Here is a 24,402-nt window from a genome sequence, read left to right as displayed (position 1 = left end):
TGCATTGCCTTTTCTGCTAGTTTCTTGCATGGAGACAGATTGCATTCTCCTGCTCTAATATTAATAAGGCATTTGTGGTGTTGAAATAGCATGCAGAGGATATCCATTAAGTGAACTGAATGTAAGTCCAGTTTCTGTATGAATGCACAAGCAGGCTAACTTAGGTTTCCAGAGTAAATAAAGCCTAAATCTTCTTGCATGTCACCTGGAAACTAGAAAGGATACCCCACAATGCCTAAAATTACTCTGGTTCATTTTTATCTGGTTTTAACTGGTTCAGATTTATACCTACAATGAGGGTAGACCCCTTCGTGAAAGAAGGCTTTTTGGAGCTGCTATGAAATCTTGTTAAGCCTTCACAGTGTTCTTTGTGCTGAGCCTTGTCAGATGGGTGTATTAGGTGTATATACCTCCATTACTGGTAAGAAAATCAGTTTTCATGGTACAGAAAGTTATAGCATTTCAAATTTGTAATTCAGCTCAGAAAAAAAGTGTTGAGTTTCCAGGAAGGTGAATTTGGGGGGAGGGGGGTGTGTGGAGGGCAGAAATCAGGCTCACATTTTTTGTTTCTTTGCATTTTTGGAAAAAGTGGAAAAGTGGCAGGGACAGGGTCTGACAGCTCCACTTGTTATTCTGAGATTCATTGTAAGAGTGGGCCATGTGTGCTGTGAACACAATTTGGCAGCTGAACAGGCTGCCAAATTTCAGCAACTTCTACCTTCTTTCAGGCTAAGTCAGCTTTAGTGATCTCCTCTAAAAGGGTAGATATCAGAGACCTTGTTACCTCCCTCCCTTTCAGATCCCTGCAGTTTGATGGAGATGCCTTTTACTGGTCTCCCCTGAATACACTTCAGCAAATGAGTGACTTTTATCCAGTAATTTTGTTATTTGGTTTCCTGCTGGACGTAATGCATTTCTTCATAGAGTTGTTTGTAGAAGTAATTTCTAAGTTATGTGCAGTACTTCTCAGTGATAACTTGGGTGGTCTTTTACAAACCCTTATTCTGCACATTTCCCATACAGCTTGCAATCAGATTAAGAATTCTGTCATAATGTTGGTTTAGATTACAATTCTTCTTTAGTAGTATCACATATCAAACATTTATAACCATGTTTACAATGGTAATATCTTTACAAGATAAACTTATCTTTCACAATTATCAAAAGTTGCTTCCCTAGAGGAATTTTTATTTAGCTGACAATGCATGTTTGGATGAGAAAAGCAAATCCACTAAGCCTTTTTCATTGCAGTTAGATAAACACATACCCAAAGACGTACAAAGAGAGAGAAGCCTCTTAACTTTCAGTTACGTGCCTTTGCTTTGAAGAGTACTTAAATAGTATCGAGGCAATTCCCAGCAATGGTTTGATGCATTAATCATAGTAAGAAATGTGATTGCAAACAAACCTATTATTTCAGTCCCTTGACATTTTGGAACACAGAAACTTCAGTTTTCAAATGACTTTTGCATTACTTTAAATCAGAGAGGCAGGAAAGAAGAGAAAGCAAGTATATTTATGGTATGCTTCAGTAAATGGACTTAAAAACTCAGTAGGCCTTAAATTCAGTGGAAAACATACCAGAAAATTGCACCAAGAAATACTGTCAATTTTACATGCTCAGATGAAGTCCTGTTTCCACTGAAGTCTATGCAAGTTTAAACACTGGTCTTCCAAGTTTTCCTCTTTGCTTTCTGCTTATCCCAGCCTTAACTGCCCAGAGCACAGAGGCATAGACAAAGTAATGCTCTGTGCATTACTCTCTTCTAGTCTTGCCTTCATATAGAAGAATGCCTCAACAGTTACTTGTGATACTAGAAGATAGGTGAAAAAAAATATTTCATTGTCTTAGAATCACAGAATCACAAAATAATTTAGGTCAGAAAAGACCTCTAGAGGTCAACTAGTCTAACCTCCTGCTCAAAGGAGGACTAATCACACCAGGTTACTCAGAGACATACCCAGCTGAGTCTTGAACACCTCCAAGGATGTAGATTCCACATCCCTCTATGGAGCTTGTGATTGACCATTCTCATAGTAAAAAAAAAAAAAAAGAAAAACTAACCCCTCCACCTAACATCCTAATATCCAGTTGGAATTTCCCATGCTCCAACGTCTATTCATTGCTTCTTTTCCTTTTGCCATTTACCTCCAAGATGAGCTTGGTTCTGCCTTCTCTGTATCCTCCAGTCAGGTAGCTGTAGACAGCAGTAAGTCCCCCCAAAGCTTTCTCTCCTCCAGGCTCCAGTTTCCTCTATGAAACTCTAGAACCAGTTGATCACTGCTGGGGGACAAGGAGGTCTTCTTTGCTGAGGAACCTTCATGCTCTCTATTTGTGGGGAAAATGTGTTGTCCAGAAACCATTTCTGTGGATCTTGATTAGTCTTTCTCTACAGTTACTGGGTGGATATGCCCCTACCTACTAAGCAATTCAAGAATCAAGGAAAAATGATGTTTCGCAGTGATAATAATTCTGCCTGAAACTGTAGTCTGATCCCATTGGTTTCATATTTGAAACCGTCTCACCTAGCCAAACTAACATAGACATTAATGATAATCCTTCTTCCTTTGGCACTATTTACAGTGAATATTTAAACCCTACTTCACAGTTTCACGTGAAAAAGAACTGCCATAAATAGTGGGAAGGAAACAACCTTTCCTGACTTGCTTAAGAACTCCTTTAGCAGTTCAAAAAGAGTAAAAATTCCCAAGATGAATACATCAGAACTGTTCCAGAAGCAGTAATGCTCACTCCAAACTTCTTTTGCCAGTAGACTGATCAGCAGCCTAATCTTAGCTGGTTATATAAAAATATCTGTGGTCAAAGCATAAATAAGAAATCAACAGTGATTTAAAAATATTTATCAAAATTTATATATATTTTGTTCTAACACTGGCCTCATTGCCCTATACACTGCTATGACTACATGGAAAGACTAATTATTCTAACTGCCCAAGAAAAGATAAAACCATCCTGGGCTTGCTCTTTGTTAGTTTTATGAGTCAGAATCAACAGATGTGATAGTTACACAGAAGTTTAGGTGCTGTGCACTGTAACTGCCTGACATCTGGCTACCACTGCAAAAGTTTGTGGCTATTCCCTAAATCCTGTATCATATATACTGGCAGCAGGTAAATCCCTTGTATATCCCAAGGTATTTCAAATGACCCGGGGTACTTATGTTTAGGTAGGTGCACCCCCCCTCGTTAATCTGCCCTGAACAACCTGAGGAGGTTGCATCTTGTGTAACATGCACATACTTGCTTTTAGCACTCTAGGTTACAAAAACAGGAGAGAAGCTGGCATTTTTAAGGTAGGATTCATCTGATATTTCAGCAGTGGGATTCAGCTACACATGAGAACACTTAAATTTACTTTTTTCTACATGTATATGGCTGCCTCTGAGCTGCGCATTGTACATGGACAACAAATTTAGAAAGCTATACCAGTCTCCTGAGTCACTCTCCTGCTATCTATCATCTCACACAGGTATTTAGGCATCTGTGACAGGCTGTACAAACCCCACGCTGTTAGGAGTCAGAAGAGTGAAACAAGCATTTTGAGAGAGCAGCTCATCTGATCTGCCTTAGATGCCAGCTCTGAAATGAGCTGACCAACCATCTGGAGGGTACCTGTTTCTCTCTACTGCCTGTAAATGAGGGGCCAGTTAGGAAACAGATGAGCAACTTTTGGACGTCTAAAAGGAGACTAATTCAATTTCTAGAGTAATTCAGTTAAATTCAGTAGTGCAGGAAATAGGCCTTATCGCTACATTTAAGACCATTTTTTGGCTCTTTAAAGGAGAAGAAAGTCTAATAATAACCCTTTGGAGTATGCCAGCTTAAGTGAGCACTTGCAGTGGTGGCCAAATATGCATTAAAAGCTGTGTCACGTGAGACCTATGAAAGTGCAAAAAAAAATTTTGTGCTATCGATAACCACACAAAAAGTTCTGATACAACAATTCATTAGTGAACGTGACCCTAATGTGCTTTCAAACTCATACTGACTTGATAGTAAGCAGCAACACTAATAGCATCTTCTTGTCAAGTGAGTTTTTCTTACCTGATCATATGAACATATATGCATTAAGAATGACTATATTCAAATATGTACCAATTTTGATTTATTCTCTAAATACAGTAGAAACCCAAGACTCCAGTTTCCTTATTGTTCCCTTTGAAAGGTTTATCTCAGTCACTACCTCAAATAAACTGATTTGCTCATGTTTAATATTTGTAAGTTTGGGCTAAAACAACAGCTCAGTGGCTTGACTTAAACTGGTGTTTAGTGGGTTGTAAAGCAGAACTGTGTGAAAATACAAAGACTGGATGTTATCCTTAGTTACCCTGACTCCCTGTAGACTCATTGATAAAAACAAACCAAACCAAAACAAAGTACCTGCAGAAGGTAATCCACTTTATGCTTTGCTGACTAACTAAATCATTCTAGATGAGTGAACAACTGCAGATGTCTGCTTCTCTGTATGGACCAAAATAATCAGAGGGTAGCTAATGTGGAAAATAGAGGTGTCTCAAGCTGATTGAGATATTCCCATGTTAACAGACCTACATAAGGTCTCACAGACTCAGAGAAGATAATTACCATCATAACTTCCCTCTGAAATAAGGAAGAATTATACTGAGGAAGGGTTCAGCTACAAATATAAACCCAGAAAGAAGCCCAAGTTCAGGTTCACATGTTTGCATCTCCTCTGGAAAGATCCTTGGCCCAGCTCTGTGACCAACATCAGCAACGTGGCAGCATTGCAAGGACTGAGAAAGGACCTTTAGGCAGAACAGTTTGGACTGTCCCAGTTGATGTGGTATGTGTATGAGCCAGAAACTTCTCCTCTTTCATTCCATAAGACCCACCTTCAATATGCAACTGAGAACAGACTTGTGACTTTCTTCATTGGCTGCAGGATAAGTCTAATATTTACCTAAAACCAGAATCTTCCAACCATTAAGGTAGCTGACATGAGGCAAAACAAAACCTTCCTTAGTCCTATCCCAGGCACAGAACCATAGAATCAGAATTGTTTTGGTCATAAGGGACCTTTAAAGATCATCTAGTCCTACTCCTCTGCCATAGTCAGGGACATCTTTCACTAGATCAGGTTCTTCGTTAGCTCAGGGTTGCATCCCTGACATGGTCTTGCCTCCTCTAAGTGGTGAGGGAAAATAATTTTTGTCTGGACTTTCTTACTACCTTAGTCTTTGTCTTCAAGCTCTTGTCATACAGCCCAACTGGGGTTTTGAGTTTGCAGAAGACCTTTGTGTAAAAAAAAGTTGAGCCCTCCATGTAGTAACTCTTCCACCAATACCAGATGCTCAGCATGCACAAATCAACATGCCTTCTCTTTGACATTTTACTCCAGGTGAGTAAGATCAGACCCAAAGACCCAAAGTGCCTACCTAATTCAGAACATTAATGTCGAACAACAGGATGTTTAATTCATAATGGTTTGTCAAGTACTCCGAGAGCTTCAGTGGAACACAGGGACAAGTGCGGTACAGTGCATTAGACTCATGTAAATAAGCTTAGGTGTCTTTCAGATGTATGCAAATATTTCTGAACTGTAACTAAACTGCAGTGAATTTCAAGTATTCAGCAAGCCCTCAAAGCAAGGCACATTTTTACATCGGCTTCAAGTCCAGTGGAAATACACTGAGTATCTCTGGGTGATGCTATGTGAATGTACAGTGTTGAAACATTCATTCTTCACCTCCTTTATCAGTACACTAAATGTGACTGACACCTTAAAAAACCTTAAGTTTTCAATTAATCTATTCAAGAGAGAAAAATCTGAAGTGTCTATCAAGTTACTCAGTTTTCCTAAGCAATCTTTTACTAGTGATCATTAACTAAAGCTAATAATCAGAAAATATAATCTACAGATCTCGGTCCTTCACCTACTGCCTTCTTCATGACAAAATTTTAGATTCTGCTTTATCCTTGTCATATGATTCATAGTTATATTTATGTAACACATTTATTTCTTTTGCATGTTTGAATTGCTTAGCTCACCTTATTGCTATTGCCAAATGAAAACCTTGGAAGGACATTGGACACAAAATTAATAATGTCAGAGGACAGCAGTGTGGAACAGTCAGGCTGTAGATTTCTCTGGATAATGCTTCAACTTAGCTTGCAGTCTGCTATTCAGAAAAAAATGAAACTAGAAAAAAGCCTCTGATGAAGTGATATGGTTTGTAGTCACTTGTCACAATAATAACATGAATAATACTTGTGTCCTGAAAAGATAAATATTCTGTTCCTAAAAACCATGAATTGCCATTTAACTTCAGTTCAAAATAAGATAAGTTTGCGCAGTTATATAGCATGATGCCAGGAACCGTGTGTATAGTTGCAAGGAGCCTTCAAGTCTTCTCTGAACATGTCTGTTGTCACCTCATTCTCCAGGATCATCTTTGCTGCATCAGGGAAGGATACACTTCAAGGTGTTTTGTTTGTTCACATTCAAGGCAAGGACATAAAGAAGGGTGAAAGGGAAGGAGCATTATTTTCCACAAATTTGAAGTCTTTAGGGCTTTTGGTTGAGTTTTTTATTTGTGATGAAGTGAGTTTGGGGCAAGTGGCTCAGAGTTAGGTGCCTAATGTTGGCCAAGACTATTCTCATCCTTTGTGGGATATGGGTGAGAGAAATGAGCCCACAGCTGGCTGGAGCATACAACCACAACATCATCGGTTTGTGGAAGAAGCAACATTGTGATTTTTCTAGAAATAAACAGATTCTGTGCATTTGCAAAAAAACCCACCACAAAGCTGAGGGAGATTGGTATTGACACATGCTACCAATGCTGCTGGGAACAATACAAGGTATCTATGAGCTCAGTGAGGAACAGTAAACAGAAGCAAATGTGACTGAAGAGGTGAATAATAGCAGACTGTAGCTGATGCTGCACCTGGTCACAGAATTATAGAATCATTTAGGTTGGAAAAGGCCCTTAAGATTGAGTTCAACTGTAATCCTAACACTGCCAAGTCCCACTAAACCATGTCCCTAAGTGCCACATCATCTTTTAAATACCTCCAGGGATGGTGACTCCACCACTTCCCTGGGCAGCCTGTTCCAGTGCTTGACAACCCTTTTGGGGAAGAAATTTTTCCTAATATCCAATCTAAACCTCCCTGGTGCAACTTGAGGCCATTTTCTCTTGTCCTATCGCTTGTTATTTGGCAGAAGAGACTGACCCCCACATCGCTACAACCTCCTTTCAGGTAGTTGTAGAGAGCGATAAGGTCTCCCCTCAGACTCCTTTTCTCCAGGCTAAACAGCCCCAGTTCCCTCAGCTGCTCCTCATAAGACTTGTGCTCCAGGCCCTTCACCAGCTTCGTTGCCCTTCTCTGGACACGCTCCAGCACCTCAATGTCTTTCTTGTGCCGAGGGGCCCAAAACTGAACACAGGACTCGAGGTGCAGCCTCACCAGTGCCAAGTACAGGGGTCAGCAGCAGCTCTGAAGGCTTAAGCCCTTGGCTCAACTGACAACCTAAATATGATTGCTGAAGATGACTAGCTGGAGGATACTGATATTCAAATATGCTCTTTTTCCTCAGGTTTTTTCTCCTCATAAATCTCTGAGTGACTATTCAGTTGCACTGGGGAAACTGAGGCATGGACACATATGAGTAACTCCCAGGAGTTCTGCTGAGGTTCTCCAGCCCTACTTTCTGTTTGTAAACCTTCCTGCACGCCCCACATGGACCACAATCTACCCTGGCATCTAATTCCTCAGAAAGCTTTTGTCAGTACAGCTCCTTCCCACTTTTTTCTTTCCTTGCAGTTTCTCAGCATCCCTGGAAGGAGGCAGGGATACAGCTGGCTGCTAAAGAGACCAGACTGAAGGGACAAGATATGAGCAAGAAAATGCCACAGAAACCCTTGACAATTATGTTAGTAAGAATCAAATTTTGGAAAGCCAACAGGAAAACTGTTAACTCATAAGAGTCATTATGTTAAAGAGCCAACATAGCAGTAAACAACATCAACAACAGAATGGGTGGACTGATTACTCAAATTAGGAGCTAAATTGTAATTTTTCCCATTTTTCATACATTAACCTTTGTCCCCAGGTGTAATTAATCCCTAACCTACTTTATCTCTCTTCAGCTGGACCATAATCAGTCTTTGGCTTGCTGTCTAGCTGAGGGACACATGTACATCTCCATTTATCCCAACTCCGCTGCAATAAACATGTGTGTTGCTAGCTCTTCTTTCGCAGCACATTGAGCAGCTAACTGGGCAGCTAGTGACTTTATAGTGAAACTTTTAGAGAGTAATTTTGTTGATCAGTTTTCTACATCTACACTAAGATGAGAAAAATCACACCTTAGAAATCACTGATGATGCCGATCAGTCCTTCGCTGACTGTTAAGGAACCCACTGTATAGATATCTGAGATATGGGCATCTACTTTCAGTCAGGTGAATCCCAGTCTTGCTATGGTCCCATAGAAGCAATGAATAAGCTGGATGGGCGATCCTTTCAGTCAGATGTTTCATTTACTTAGAGAGCATTTTCATCTTCTTATTTGTGTCACATGCAAAGAGATAAGCTTTTTTTCTCTAAGAAACTTAGGAAGCATGTGTGTGCCATGCTCATTCCCATGTCTTATTATACAACTAACCAACACTTGCCTGTATTAGTTATCTGTGATGAGTACAATTATTAATAGTAACTCAGAAATAATATTTAAAGCATACATATCAGCATCTTCAACAGCCTGATAAGTTGGCACAGCAACATGACTATGTGAAAGCTATTGATCTACAGTATCTTTAAAAATAAATATATAGTTTGCATCTGTTGATTTTTTTATAATTTCTTTTGTATGTACTTTTGTTTATTTATTTTTAAATTTTATTTAATTAATTTATTGATGTATTTTTATATTTCATCTTGAACAGCTCCTTGCCATGAATAAGCAAGGAAGCAGCGAGCTACTGAGCATTGCTACTGGAAGAGGAAGTTTGAGAGCATCATAGAATCCTAGAATGGTTTGGGTTGGAAGGGACCTTAAAGATCAAAAGCTATTCATCCACAGGCTCATCTTTTTCCATGTGCCTTTCCTGAAGTATTCAGATGTGACCAGCAAGGAAAAATAACAGCATAGCTGATTTATTCATTTTTATTAAATTTTTCACTGCAGACTTCTTTTACAGTCACTGGAAAAGATAACTACATCTAGAGCTGTTGTGTTTGGTTTCTCCAAAATTACCTGTCATAGAATAAGAGAAACTGCCCTTTCAAAAAACCCCTATTTGTTTCCCTGATTCTAATGTGAGCCTAAAAATTGACATTTACCTTTTAAGTTCCTAAATTCAGGATAAATGGATTCCACCCTACATGTCCCATATTCAGGACACTGAGCTCAAGAGTTGTGACAACTTCCAGACAGCTTCTAAGTGAAAGAAGAACATAGTAGGTGTTGTAACACAGCATTGAATTTTCAGTTAACAAAAGTAATTGACTTTCCTCTGCCTGGCAGTCAGGCAGAAAGTCATTAGTCAGTGCCTAGAAAGCCGTTGACTGATTCAGCCCAACATCAACAGGCACATTGTAGAGGCAGAAATGCAAACAACATCAGTGAGAAGGGCCAGGTGATAAGGCTGAGTTTGATATTTTGCCTTTTGCGGGATTTCAGATGAATATGGTTCACCATTTCTCTGTTGATTTGACTCATCAGCCTGGTGGTAGTGTCTCAAGGTAAAAATAGAAACAGTGGTGATGTCACCAGAGACCTGAAGCTGCCCACATTGACTGGTAATAAATAAGTCCTGCCTACTACCATGACAAATCCTTTGGGAGAAGCAGAGGGCAGCTCTCCATTCATCAGATGCCTGAAGCCTTAATTCTGCTTTAAGTAGAGCATCACCTCAAAAAAAGGTAATTTCTTGCAGGTGGATCTCCTCTCTGGGACCGAGTTTAGGAGGATTTTTCACAGAAACTCCTGTGCCAGTCAGTCCCAGTCTTATCCACCTCATCTGGCAAACAAATAAGTATCTAAACCCTAGTGCCAACCACGTGTGTCAGTAAGAAAAAGAAGCTTCTAGCAGATCTTAAAACACTTTTGAACTGATCTACTAACTGCAAGTATGTACAGATTTGCTTACTTCTTGCCTTGTCACGCAGCAATGAAAGGAAGGGAAAGTCAAATAACGAAAGGGGACTAAATCTGATTCCTTTACTGGTTGTTCAAGCATGAACATGAACAATAGAAATAATGTCAATGATTGTCTCTCCCAGTGGTGGAAGCAAAGGTTAAAAATAAGAAGGTCCAGTGCTCATTTTGTGCATAGGGCAGAGCTTCTAAGACTCGCCAAAGAAGATCGACACAGCGACTAGCAGTGCAGCACCATCATGCTTCAGAAAATAAAAAAGGTAACTTTCAAAATCAACATTCTGGATTATTAGAGGTAAAAACTGTAATTTTCAGGCCCTAGTCCTGAAATTACGTTCCCACAGCTAAGAGCAGAAACATTCTCTTCCTATTTCTTTAGGAGGATGTAACATACAAGGCATTTTGATGTAGTACTTCTGTATAAATTCCATTACATTCCTGCTGAACACAATGAGTAGTCTTGAAAGAGATGGAAGAAAAAGCCATCTTTCTGTCCTCATTTTCCCATCAACTACACTGATGGAGGAAAATTCTTTAATTACTTCTCCTCTGTGTGATTCTTTTCAGATGAGTAAAGATTGTCCTTAGATGAAGATTCACACAAAGAATGTAAGGAAACATATGGTAGCAAAAGTGCAATAACTTAAAAACTCCTCCCTGGCAACTGTATTTTGGGGTCGTGATTATTGTGGTGTTACCACAACCTCTTGTTTGGCATGGAAACTGTGCTTCAGAGGAATAACTACCTCTGTCTCAAGATCAGTTAAAACATTCAGTTGCAGCCTACAGGCACTTAAGAAATTCTAGTTTTTCTCTACTGTTCCCATGTTTTCTGGTTTTCCAGTTGGCAGCTGCAACCTATAAATAGCTGGAAAGATGATTAGTCTGAACGATGAGACTAAATGATTCACAAATGAAATAATTACACTGCATCTGTGCAGAGCTCTGCAACTGAACTCATAACACTAGTCACTGTGCTTGTTGGGCACAGAAGGGGAAAAAACAAAGATAAGATCATGACCTGTTTTACACCACTGTTCCTAGCATGCCAAAGAAGTCATTCATCCTCCATGGTTACTATTTTTAAGGATCTGCTCCAAAGCCCATTGTCTTCTAAAAAGCTCAGGACTTAGTTCTGCATTCTCCTACCAGCATGTCTTTTTCATGTGTGTTTGTAGAAATTCAGCTGCAGGCAGCAACAGTGCAATTTGTTTTCATTAGGTGGAAAATCCAATCTCTTCATGCACTGTTCATACAGCATCCTGTCTTTCAAATAATATTATTGTTGGCCTTGCTTAGATAGCTGAGTCAGAAAAAAATTAGTGTTGGTTTTGCACACTGGCTCTTGTATTGATTTCTCTCCTGTGGTTTGTAAAACATGCTCTTTTTCTCTGGTTCCCAGATTTACTTCACTGCAGAAAGCAATGCCCAGATGCAAAGGGCTGTAGAGTGCCTCTACTTGGCATGGTCTTTTCAACTTCTTTTCTCTCTGCTTTCTGAAGTTCCATAACAAGTATTAATTTCAATTACACACTCACACAGTTCTCTTACAGAAAAAAAAAAAAAAAAGAAAAAAGGAAAAAAAAAATTTACAAGATCAAGACCACCTTGCTTGAAAAGCTAGTAGGAGCTAAGTGTGCACTGAAGTGTATTTATCATAGAATTGTAGAATGGTTTGGGTTGGAAGGGACCATAGACATCATCTAGTTCCAACCCCCTGCCACGGGCAGGGACACCTTCCACTAGACCAGGTTGCCCAAAGCTCCATCCCTTCAGCGTGTCGACCACACTGCAAAGCTTGGTGTGGTCAGCAAACTTGCACTTGGTGAGAACAGGGTCCAGCATAGCACCTCTCCTCATTGGCTCCTCTATCACTTGGAGAAGGAAGTTATCATCAACGTATTCCAGGCTCTGGTGTTGTGAAATGAAATGATCTTCATCAAACTCAGAATCATTCCGAATTGCCATCAGAGGTTATTAAATTCATCTATGCGCTATTAAATTCCACTACTACTCCATGTGGTCTTACCTCAGTGAGTTTTTAGAAGTTCCTAGCACATCTAAATTCTAGACAAAATCACAGTTCAGCCACAGCAGAAGTAACAAGTTGCAACATGTGAAAATCTGTATCACTATGCTGCTTTCCTTCTCCCATCTATCACTGGTACAAAAACAAGCTGTGGATCTATGAAGGCCCGAGCATCCAGGTGTATCTGTCTTTTGGACAGATGCTGACACAACTATCCATGTTTAAAATACATGTCAGAAGAATAAAAAAGACAATGACAAACTCCGATAGCATTATTTGCCATCTCATTCTTCTTCAGGACTACTGGAGAACAGAGGGACATACCACAGGAAAAGTAGCAATGACAATAGATTGTGTAGCAGGTAACAGATATGACCTAGATGAGAAAAAAAGGGCCATGCACCTGTCTGAGCCAGGAGGACAGAGGCTGAGTACTCCGTACTTTCCACAGTCAAGATATCTTCTCTATCTGTCTAACTCAAAGTTCATGGGTCTTCCACTGTTATTATAGGTGTTTGGGTGCATACAAAGCAGGGTTCACTTCCTATTATTTTAGCCATTTAAAAGTCCAGTTTGAGCTAATTCTCTGTACTTCTTTTGTAATAAAAAAAGAGAGAGAGGCAGTTTTAGAGAGCAAATCATCACACATACTATGGCACTTAAAATACAGAAAGTCAATGAATGTGAGTAGAAGACTGGGTACTTAGTCGTCTTTATCTTCAGGGAATTACTATCCCAAGAAAAGCTTGACTCTTACAATTAACTCTGTAGGACAACAGGGAATTTTAGCTGAAATAAATCCTACACACAGATCTCACAATTTGACAGCAAAGAACTCAGATATTTTATGCCAGCCAGCCCTTAATTAACTGGCATTGAGTAAGGTAATTCCTAATACAACACTCAGAATAGTATCGTAACACTATATGACAGCTGTAATTGTGAGATGAAGCCATCTCCGTCCTAAATATTTCAAGCTGATTTGAGACAATATCTCTGCATCATGACTGCTGGCTAAAGTTCAGTTCTTCAACACCTCTGTTTTTTCCCATTTGGATGTGCCCAAAATAATAGATCTGAACCACGGAAAGGATAAGTGAGACAGTCTGCGTGGATCATGTTTTCACATATAAACATAAAAACACCCCAAGCTAAACAAACAACTCAATTTGCTAAGACCATATTGAAATGCTTGGAAATCACTCTATAAAGAAAAGTGAAAAGCTAAAAAATCAGGGCTGCAGTTACTTACTGAGATTTCCCTCCTTTGTGGTGTCACTACCCTCTAATTCTTCTCAGGATGATCTAGACACTGCTGAAAATGCTACTCAGATTACAAAAAGTCATTCCTTTTATCAGTCACCAAAAGTCAAGGAGCGAGAAGCCTCTAATCCTAAACACTCTAACTTCTTATTTAAAGTCCAACTCAAAACTAAACTGTTATCGTAGAAGTTTTTGAAACAGAAACAGGTCTGGGAGCAACACCAATACAGGGTAATAGGTAGAAAAAAACATTAACCATTTATACAAATAGTATAGGAAACACGCGTCTCATGAAACAGGCCATTAACATTCCCTTTATCTCACAGTACTTTGCAGTGTGGCAGTGTGAACTGTTTCCATAGTAAGGAGCCTCCTATCAGGAAAAATGACAGTAGCACATGTGGAATTATTCTGTAATATGGCATCTACCTCCAATGATTACTGAAAGAAAGGAAAAGTGGTCCATCCACTATCCCATTGCCAGGGAGCAACAGTAGTGGGGGATCCCTACAAAGGAGGAAGGTCACCCAGGAGCTGAGGGTGACAGAAAGGCAGGCAAGGCATTGCCCTCACCGAGAAGGACACAGTCCCTCCTTGTCTGAGCAAGGAGAGTAAAGCCGGTCCAATAACAGCAGCCATCATCATCCAAGAACCTAGACGACCAGGGAAATCTGTAGTGATGTGGTAGAGCCAAGATCAAGGAAGAAAGATGTCAGCAAGGCAAGGTCAAGATCAGCAGGGTACAAGACTGGGCACAAGCTTATTTATCTTAGGCAAGGACATAGGACAACGGCCTGATCTTAAATGCAGCTCCTACACATCCCCAGGGAGGTTTCTCATAAACATATATATTGTTTTCTGGTAACTCCACAACTACCTCTTTCCAAAGGGCAAATCTCACCTTCCTAGAGAAAGTGCCTTAAGAGAAAGGAAATTGGATGCTGAAGCATATCAGGTTGGATTTATTAGTGGATTGTTACAGTGTGTTAAAAGGAAACCTAAAATTGGTCTTGCCTTCTGACTAAATCTGTTAGAGAAATCCATCAGGCTTGTATCATGCTCATTCAGCAGAGTGAGAATTGCAGCTCTGCAGATACGTAGAATTGCAGAGTTGTAGAATTGTCAGCTGTGGTCATGGAGCTGGAAGAAATTATCATCACCCACAGCATTACTTTTCACTTGGAGTTTATCTGGGCTTGCCAGACAGACCCTAGTGACCTGACCTCATTGTAGGCAAAATGCAAACAGGGTAGCCATGGATGGGAAAAAGCTCAAACAGCATGTTGCTGTGGTATGAAACTAAGGCAGGCACTGACTAGAAAAAAAACCCAAACAAATAGCAGAGTGGAGTCAAAAATTCAAAACCTGAAAAGTGACTGCCTCCATGGAACAGAGTGGTAGCTGACAAAAAGAAGCAGTGTTGATTAACAATACATATTCAAAATTAAGAGTGAGATCAGTGAAACACTACACAATGCACAGTACATAGGCAGATGTATTTGCAAAAAATAGGTGCAGAACTGAAACAGATCTAAGAAATTACTATGGAGGAAGCGATGCAGCTAACCAATTAGAACAAAAAGGAACAAAGGAAATTGGAGCTGGTAAAGTTTTTCTGGGTGTGTGGGACATGGGCTAATGACACCTAAACATGAGGAACAGGTGAATGAATAATGACTTGGTCTGGGGGAAAGGCAGCCTAAGTAAGACAATGCTACTAAAGTTAAAACCTCTCATGTGTATCTGTAAAACAGGTATTACCATAAAAAGGCAGCAGATTGTAGAGCCCAGCTCAGTACCATAGGGCAGTTGTCACAAATGTCAGAAGAAAATTAAATATAAGTTAGTGGTGGAAGACTGCTTGCTCATATATTCTGCTCATATACCATATGCACCTTCCTGTAGCCATCAAGTCAGGCAATCTGTTGAACATGTTGGCAGACATTTCAACAAAACGGGGAATTACTGAATAGCAATTAAATACCACAGCCAGAGCAAATAAAATGGGACAGAAAGGGAATCACCTTTAGCAGGCAGGACCACGGTCCTCACTTCTCTGCAGACAAAGCACATGCAAGCAAATGCACCTAAGAAAGATGACGTCTCATTCTCCTGGCACCAGGAATTAAAACAAACAATTTAAGACCAACAAAGATTGTATCGAGACATGTCCTCCCTTGAGTCAAACTGGTTTCTATTTCCATTTACTATACACAGGAAGGGTTAGTGCTTCCGGCAGTGAGAGTCATTTGGAGATCCTCCAGTCAAAAATATTATGTAGGCCTCAATTTGGAATGGTATGGAATAAATGCAATGTAGAGGAACAAAGAGTCTAGACCATAGCACAGAGTTAGGAAAAAGACCACAAGAAAAAATGAAATAAATTAAATAAGAAGGAAACTAATGTTTTTTACATGTTCCTGAAGTTCTCTGCTTGCTACCCACAGAGTATACGGCCCAAGAGACAAAGGAAAGAATCAACTAAATGCAATGTCTCATCATTGAGGCAAAATCACAATTCTGTGAGAAATGTAAAAGTCTTCCAATGCTATTACACATGCAGATAACTTAACAGAACTTTAAAGAAAAATGGAGTACAAACTTGTTAGTTTGTCAATGAGATACCTATCTTTATGATCTCATTTGTCCGTGCTCTGAGTCACCACCAAAATTGTATTTGCTTACACATGCACCTTTTGGATAATTCATCACTAGTTAAAGCCTAATTTACAACTTCCAAAAGTACATGCATACTAAATCACTACGGAATTCTCTCCTGACAGATTGCTGACATACAAAACCAACACATAAGCTTAATCTTTAATTTACTGTCTGAGACTACATCGCATATTTACAGAAAGCTCTCACATGAGTGGCCACATTACGCCACATATCAAGTCATCGGCAGCATCAGTCTCAGCTCAAGACTCAGCCCTGACAGCAGTAACTATGAGAAGTAAAGCCCATCCAAGCACTACATTAAGCAAGAAGGCACAAACCTCATGAGAAATTTCTTGTGCTGAATTGAAAGTAAACAGATGTTAATAATTCACTGTGCATTCGTGAGCCACTTTCAAGAACTGGCTGGAAAATGGAGAACAAATATCAGCACAATACAGCAGCCCACATTTTATCTGATTGAAAAGAAATACATTCAACACTAAATGTTAATGTGAAGTCTTGCCTATTACAGTGCCTGTGACAAGCTCATGCAAACATTCAGGCTAATGGTCCTTGACTAGCAAGCAAGGCTGTTAAGTTTGCCAAGCAATTCTACAGCCTGGATTTTCACCCCAAAAAATGGTATTTTGCTGAAGCCTGAAGCATGGAAGGAATAGCAACCTCTGGGGACATTCACCTACTGAAAAAAAGTGGCATTATTTCAGAGCCTTGAAAGCAGATCAAGTAATTTTCATACCTTCTTCCATTAGAGCACACAACTACCAACAGTGTTCTGATCAAAATTTTCATGGGTAACCATCTTCACTTCCCGAAAAATAAAATCTGCCAGGCATATTCTGACTCCCATTCAACTCGTAAAATGAGTGTGCAGTCTGGTGCACCAGGGCATGCAAACTTGGGGATTATGAAGTCCACTACCAGTGCAAGATGTCAGTGTGCAATACCAAGTAGTTAACATCCCTTCCGTGCCTGCAGGTTCATTCTGTGGGACTTCAGATCCATTATTTAAAATGAGATACACATTGTACAAAACAAAACAATGCTAAAATAAAAAGTGCAGAATTTACGGCATGTTCAAAGAATCACAGAATAATTGAGGCTGGCAGGATCCCCTGATAATCATCTAGTCCAACCACCCTGCTCAAGCAGGGTTAGCTACAGCAGGTGTCCCAGGACTGTGTCCAGTAAGGTTTTGAATATCTCCAAGAATGGGCACTCCACAACCTCTTTGGGCAAGCTGGTATGGTCTTAGACCACCCTCATAGTAAGAAAGTTTTTCTTACTTTTAAAAGACATTTCCAGTAGTTCTGTTTGTGCTCGTTGCATCTTGTCCTGTCACTGGACACCACTGAGGAGAGCCTGGCTCCATCTTCTTCCCTGAGTGAGTACACATTCAAACCGTTAGGTAATTTCAGAACAAATATTAAAACATATTGCACCAACATTTCTACTTCAAGGGGTTGATTGAGTACACAGAGCTGCAAACAGACACTGCCAGCATTGGATTTCAAGTTCGTAGAGTAATACATTGATATTATTTTGAAACATAATATTTTATTTATATACACACAACCAATATAAATGGTAACAAGCCCTGGATTTGTTGTAGCCTCTCACCATGGGTTTGTTGTTTTGGGTTTTTTTTCCTAATGAACAGGACAAATGGCAAGGCTTACCAGAAAAACACACAGAAGCTTTAGAACTTAATTGGCTTCTACATTTGGGTAAGCAAATGTTCCTGCTACAAAGCTAGTGAGGGATTCTTGCAACCTATTCATGTTTCTCACCAGCACAACAGCAGCTAAAAAGATAGGCAACCATGGCTACCGTCATGGGATCAGCAAACGTCTTTTCACAGCTGTAAATATTTGTAGTGGAGCCAATTAGAGGCAGCATGCTTTTGTCAGCATTGCCTAGGAAACATCGATACCTCCTCCAAAGAATCCCCCACCTCTCCTTATCCCGCTGGCATTTATTGAACAGTAGTGTCAGCTCTGCTGGCTAATGTTGCCTCCTACAAACACGGCGTTAGAAGATCTGTTTGCACTCGATGAGAAACTGGCTCTGACAAGGAACAAGGCTGCTTCTGGAGACACTGAGAACCTGGGTTCTTGCTCCTCAGCTCTCCAGTGGGGCTATAAAACCGGTGGGGAGGCAGCTGTGAAACATTCCAGGCAGTGAGCTTCATTTTAAACTAACTGAAAGATTTCAGGATCCTTTTATATAGCTATTTGTATGCAAAACCCCTGTTCTGAGCAAATACCTTTCAAGGGCATTTGGGGACCGATGCATGTGCTCACAGGGTAATTCCATACGCAAGAGAGCCACATGTGTAGAAGTCATAGATAAAATGTTGTTTCTTTTCACTCAGAGTGTAAAAGCTAATATAACCTCATAAATCTGGGAAACGTTCAGAGAACGATTCCCTTACATCCTTCTGTGCAAGTTACCCCAAAACACAAGGCACCTACATGCAACATACCTCAGCTATAGATTTTTCAAAACACAGGAGTCTGCGTATCTTGACAGTTTTATACAGTCTTTACCATGTCTAAACATCCTCGACTTGCATTTGTCAACCACTTCACTGATGTTCAGGACAAAATCTAGTTCATGTTAAGAAAAGGTAAAGGTATGGTACATGGAGTAGGTCAGATGGTGATCCCCAAAGTGATTATGCAGTTAAATGCCACACGGATGACAGGCCGTTTGAAAAACTTCCTATTAGCTACGCACTAACATCCTTCTGATTTTTAGTTTTCCAGCTCATTCCCAAAATCCATAACATAGTCATTCATGGCAAACCACTTTACTATGGAGCATGGCTATAAGCACATGCATTCATGTTCAGTAGCTATCTCTGTGCTTCATCTCCGTTCTCAGTATTATCTCTGGTTTCTTAATTTAAAGAAAACATCATTCATACAAGCTGCCAGGTGATCAGAGCTGTGGTTCCACAGAGGAACCGCATTAAGCTGGATGCATTATGAGAATTTTTGGATGCATTATGAGAATTCGTGCACTATTCTTGCTCAAGTAAATGGCAGCCAAACCCACAGTGAGTACGGTGCAAAGGCTGTGATGAATCAGCCCCTCTAAAGCAAGCATTAATGCAGGGCATCTTCCACTGCCCTCATCAGCCATGCAGGCAACAATATTGCAGCTCCTTAGCAGCCACTGAAGAAGGTAACACATGTATGGCGTGAAAAAAAGCGAGCAGGAAAAACTGAGGTAAAAAAATGCAACTTGTTAAAACAGCCTTAAAGCCTCTCCTAGTTTTAAGTGAAGGGAGACAAATGAAGGGAAGCTGTCAAATAGATCTATTCCTTCTGCAAGCATTTTGGAAGCCGGTTAGTGCCTCTTCCTGCCCTTTCTACCAATGCACTGATTGAAACTTCACAGTTTTCCAGCCAGAAGCAGCTGGCAATAACCACAACTGCAGCAGAAAGGCTAAACTATCAGTGTCAGAGGTTGAAGGAGCAGGAGTCACTGGCACCCTGCTAAAATATACGAACGTGTCTAGTTTTACAGAGAAGTGGTACAGTTGTTTACCATCGGATGGGGTAACAAGATCATTGCTCAGGCGCTCCAGGATGCAAACATCATCAGGTTCCATGAACTGAAAGGTGACAGCTCATACTGTGATAACTAATATGATACCTCATTTCTCATGCTGCTATATAAAACTTCAGGAGAATAATGGTCAACAGACTTGTTCAGAAGACTAAAAAAAAGTTCTGGGATGTCAATGCACCAAGATGAGTTTATTATCATTCTGTAGCTAGGCAGATTCAGATAGAACTGCAAGAAATATACCTCCAGATTTACCAGCCTAATGAAAGCCTCGATGCTATTAGAAATCTCCTGCACATATATGGCTGTCCAGGAAACCTGGGAACTGCCATTCACTCAGTTCATTATCACAGAAGAGCAAGTGTCTTGGAACAAGGTGGAACATGAGCTCCTCTAGCTGCCAAAACCAGTACCAAGTAAGGCTGCATCTTTCCAAGAGTCCTGCCTAAAAACTTGAACAAACCAATGCTTTTTGGATCACAAAGAGAAAACAATCGAGGACCTCATGTACAGTATAATTTTGTTGATGGCAGAATATTCAACTACAGAATAATAAAACCATTATCAAATCAGAGCTGAGAGAATTGCCAGTCCATTAATTCTGCCAGTAATTGAGCTCTGCACACTAGAGGATGCACATCTTATTACTGACCATGATGTTGTATTGTCAAATGACTCAATTTTAATAACACTATAAAGAAAACAGAACCTATTCTAGTAACTTCAGTTATTTGGAAAACATGTGCAGGTAGCAGTTTATACCAAGGGTAACATCCAAAACCATGGGCAAATGCCCATGTAGCTGAAGTTCTACAGAGTAGAGCGAAAGCTGGAAGAACTTAACTTGTAGGGTTATGAACCATCTGAGGATCACCACAAGCTTCCCTCACTCTGCCCAGGCACCAGTAACTTAAGCAGAAGAGGGCAAAGGAATTGGTTAGTTTACCATCTAATCCCATTTTTTTGCTTTATTCCATTCTATTTGTTATATTTACAGTGAGAGTTTGTGCTACAAGGGTTACTTCCCAAATATCCACTGGGAGTTGCATGTTCCCTGCAATTTCCTCCCGTTTCTTCCCTACTGCCATAGACTGACCCATCAGCAAGGGCTGATGTTCCTCCTCTCAGCAGAGTCCATGATGACAGCACTAACAATGCGAGGAGCTCTTGGGAAGGTGAGTCATGGCGAAGGAGTGGCTCTATCAGCCTGGATGACCCAATCCACTTAGTAACTTTCCCTGCAGGAGAGATGGGAGAAAGCACTCCTTTAGAAAAGTCATTTTCCTACTCTTTCTAATAGCATTTTACCTATATATTGTACAGTGATTTAGTCATATATATATATATATATATGAAGCTGTGGCCTGAATGGACACTTCTTACCGTAAGGCAGTCCATCCCTACATAACATGGTAGGCAAGGCAAATTCTCAGGATTGCAGATTTTTGGCAGATTATGTTCCCCTGGGAATCATCTCTTCAGTCATGCTCTTTTGACACATCAGCTCTGACTTGCCATAGTGTAAAGACCATTGCAAAAGCTGGAAGATTGCATTTCATCCTACTGGTCCACCTGCATGCACCATGATAAATTTCTGCTAGGCTGGAGAGTCTGTGTTAATGATCTGAAATTCCAGCATCTCAGAGAGGGGAATCTGCATGCAAATGTGGCAAAAGGTGAAAGAATTCTAAACATTCACTTAATGTTTCTCTCACATACACAGGATCGTCAAAACCAGGAGACCAAATACAGTATTACTGTTCCGTGAGTACAGGATTATCTCATTTATTTCTTTCAAAGGCTTTTATTTCTCAATCACGGATTCCACAATTCCTATCATCCCATCTTCAACACATCTAATTTATAACAGAAAGAAACATATCAATCTTTCACTGGTGCTGCTCTGCAAATTTTACCGATAATACTTGGACGTTGCAACTTCCATATCATCCAATTTTGTCTTATTGCAGTAAAATAACTGTCTGCCTTTACAAACTCAGACTTTTCAGAGAATGGGGAGCCAGCCTGTGGATCACAGAAGGATCCAGCTGGACCAGGGGAAAATGCTCTATAGAATATTAATTCAACTATAAAGTGAACAAACCACTGAGATGCAATCACTGCACAACTGAAGCCACTGGAGATGTGAAGATCTGACAAGCAGTGTAAAGAGGGACAAAAAGAGACAGAGAATAGATAAACCGAGAAAGAGCTGTAAATTTGCATAGAATGAGTTTAAAAGCTTGAGCTTATGTGATGTTCAAGCTAGCTCCCACCACCTACAGGGGATTTGGGCAAGTGCACAGGTCGCACTAAGCCACTGCAAAATATCGCTGGCTCTTTCTAGGCCATGCTCAGTACCAGCTTTCTGTGCCCAACCTCTCCTAAATGCCATTCAGCCAATTTTATTTCTATTGCTTAAAAAATGGGGTTTATTTCATGTTTGAATCTGCCCAACAGTCAAGCTTTTGTAATAATGCAAGATCTAATCCTTCCTATGTGGTCTTCTTTTTTGGTGCTTTAATGAAGAAACAGGGCTGAAAGGGGTGAGGGAGAAGGGGAGGTCAGCGTGCGGTGGGAATTACTCTGTGACAACTTCATTGCTAAGCACAGCACAGAATATCTATGAATCTTTCCTTCTCTTGATAAGCACAGCTTGACAAGCATGGCACAGCTTGTACCTTAGGCAAAACCAATTTCCATAGCGCTCCTCCTCAGCTAGCCCAGCCCTGCAACTTCCCGCAGCTGGGTGCGATGACAAGTGCCACCAGTTCAGAAATCAAATGCTTTACCAAGTGAATTCGCTGTTACCTTCTCCTTCACCTACAGAAACTGCGTGTTTGTGCCCAGACCATAAACACACCTCTGAACTATATTGTCACCAGCAATACATACTTCTCTTCCTTCCTCCTCCTTTTGACCTTTTCACCTTGATCCAACCAAGGGTTAACAGAACATTCCCATTTGTTGGTCTCTTTCCTGGTGAACCTGCCATCCCTGCCTGCACATCACCCCAACACGTGCATTTCAAGAGGAGAATCCCGATCCTCTCCGCTAATGACACCAACTATTCTAGGTTATTTTATGTAAAATGCACCTCTTACTTCATCCATTTCCTATGCATTACTAAGGAGAGAAGAAAAGGTATAGAAAGGTATGGTACATACTGTAAGAGCAGTGCCCTTTGCAAAAGTACATTCCACCTACCTCTGTGACTGGCTGGTTTGTCATTAGACCAGGAGTCTGCAATACAACAAATTTTCCCCCAAGTGCATTCTCTTGTCTTTCAAAGCTAATAGGCTCCATTTCCAAACCTTCCAGTTCCCTCATCCTCAAGAACCTCTCTGCTATATTTGGTCCCTTTGCAGACTTTCATTTTCTTAAAGTAATAGGCAGAAATATCGTAGATGCTTTTACAAGCATTTTTTTCTTGTAATTTTGAAATCTGAGTTTCATTCTTCAAAGCCTTATAAAAATTACTAGCACTGGGTAAAATGATGTGACCCCTTGTAAAAGGGGACAGACTAGAAGCTGTTAATGGCCCTCCTCAGGCATTAAAAACATTGAATACCAGGAGCAACCTTTGAATCTCTGCCTCAGAAGCTGGCTAACGATTTAATCTTCAGCTTTTTGAGGAGTGGTTCATGTATTGAAATTTGAATGTACATCAGATCTACTCTTTATGGAACCAAGAGTCAGCAGAACAAGGGCATCTCCGCTATCTCAAAGGGAAATGAACAGACTACACAAACATTTTTGTAACAAACTACTGCAGTTTGAACTATATTTGGTTCTTGGTAAATAAGAACTATAAGAATAAAGGCCACTCTGGACACATACCATCTTGCTGATTCCTGCCATAGTTTGATTTCTTTGCTTACACTGCGTGTGCCATTGTTCTTCCAGCAGTTGTCCTTGTGTACAAGCCCTTCAGATAACCATGTCAATATAGCGAGCTGCCTCCTTTTTGTATCAAGAGTAAGCAAGATGTTATATGCCTCATTTCCTCATATGCATCCCTACCTAGGAGTTCTCCCATGGTATCTAGACCATTCACACAACCTGTGGATACAGGGTGCTCAATCTCATCCTCAATCAGCACAAGAAAGTGCAAGCCGAAAGCAATAACACTCTCAAAATAATTTTCTCCATCAATGATCTCTCATAGGTAGTTTTTGAAAGTTGATCTCCCACAGGTAGTTTCTGAAAGATCATCTTCAAATAGTGGGATAATACATTCTCTTTCCACAGCACATGGTCACCAAATTCCTACTACCAAAGGCTTTATCTATCCATACCAATGTAGATATAATATCATGCGTCCTGCAAAAAGGCAGTAAATACTAGTACAAAAAATTATCTTCCAAATTCCCTCTCTCTTTCAATAACTTTGTCCTCCAAGGTCCACTTTGGTTCTCTCCTGTGAGGCTTTTCCAGAGCTGAAATATACAGATAAGTGCACAATTCAGTTACAAGTTATGCACAACTCAGTTGTAAGTGCAACCTGTTCCTCTCTGTGAACGAAGTAGTGGTTTCACTGGACTCTCAGTAAAATTATTGTTTCAGAGGCCACTTACGAGAATGATGGGTCTCACCCTTCACATCCCTCAGGAGGTATTGAAACCAAGTTATAAGCTGCTGTTCTTCTCTCGGCTTTGCTGGAAACTAGTTTGGTTTGTATGCTGGTCCACAGCCTTCAACCATGGGAG

This window comes from Harpia harpyja, chromosome 1 (assembly GCF_026419915.1).
Source record: "Harpia harpyja isolate bHarHar1 chromosome 1, bHarHar1 primary haplotype, whole genome shotgun sequence".
In the NCBI taxonomy this organism is placed as follows: domain Eukaryota; kingdom Metazoa; phylum Chordata; class Aves; order Accipitriformes; family Accipitridae; genus Harpia; species Harpia harpyja.
This window is presented reverse-complemented; position numbering follows the sequence as displayed.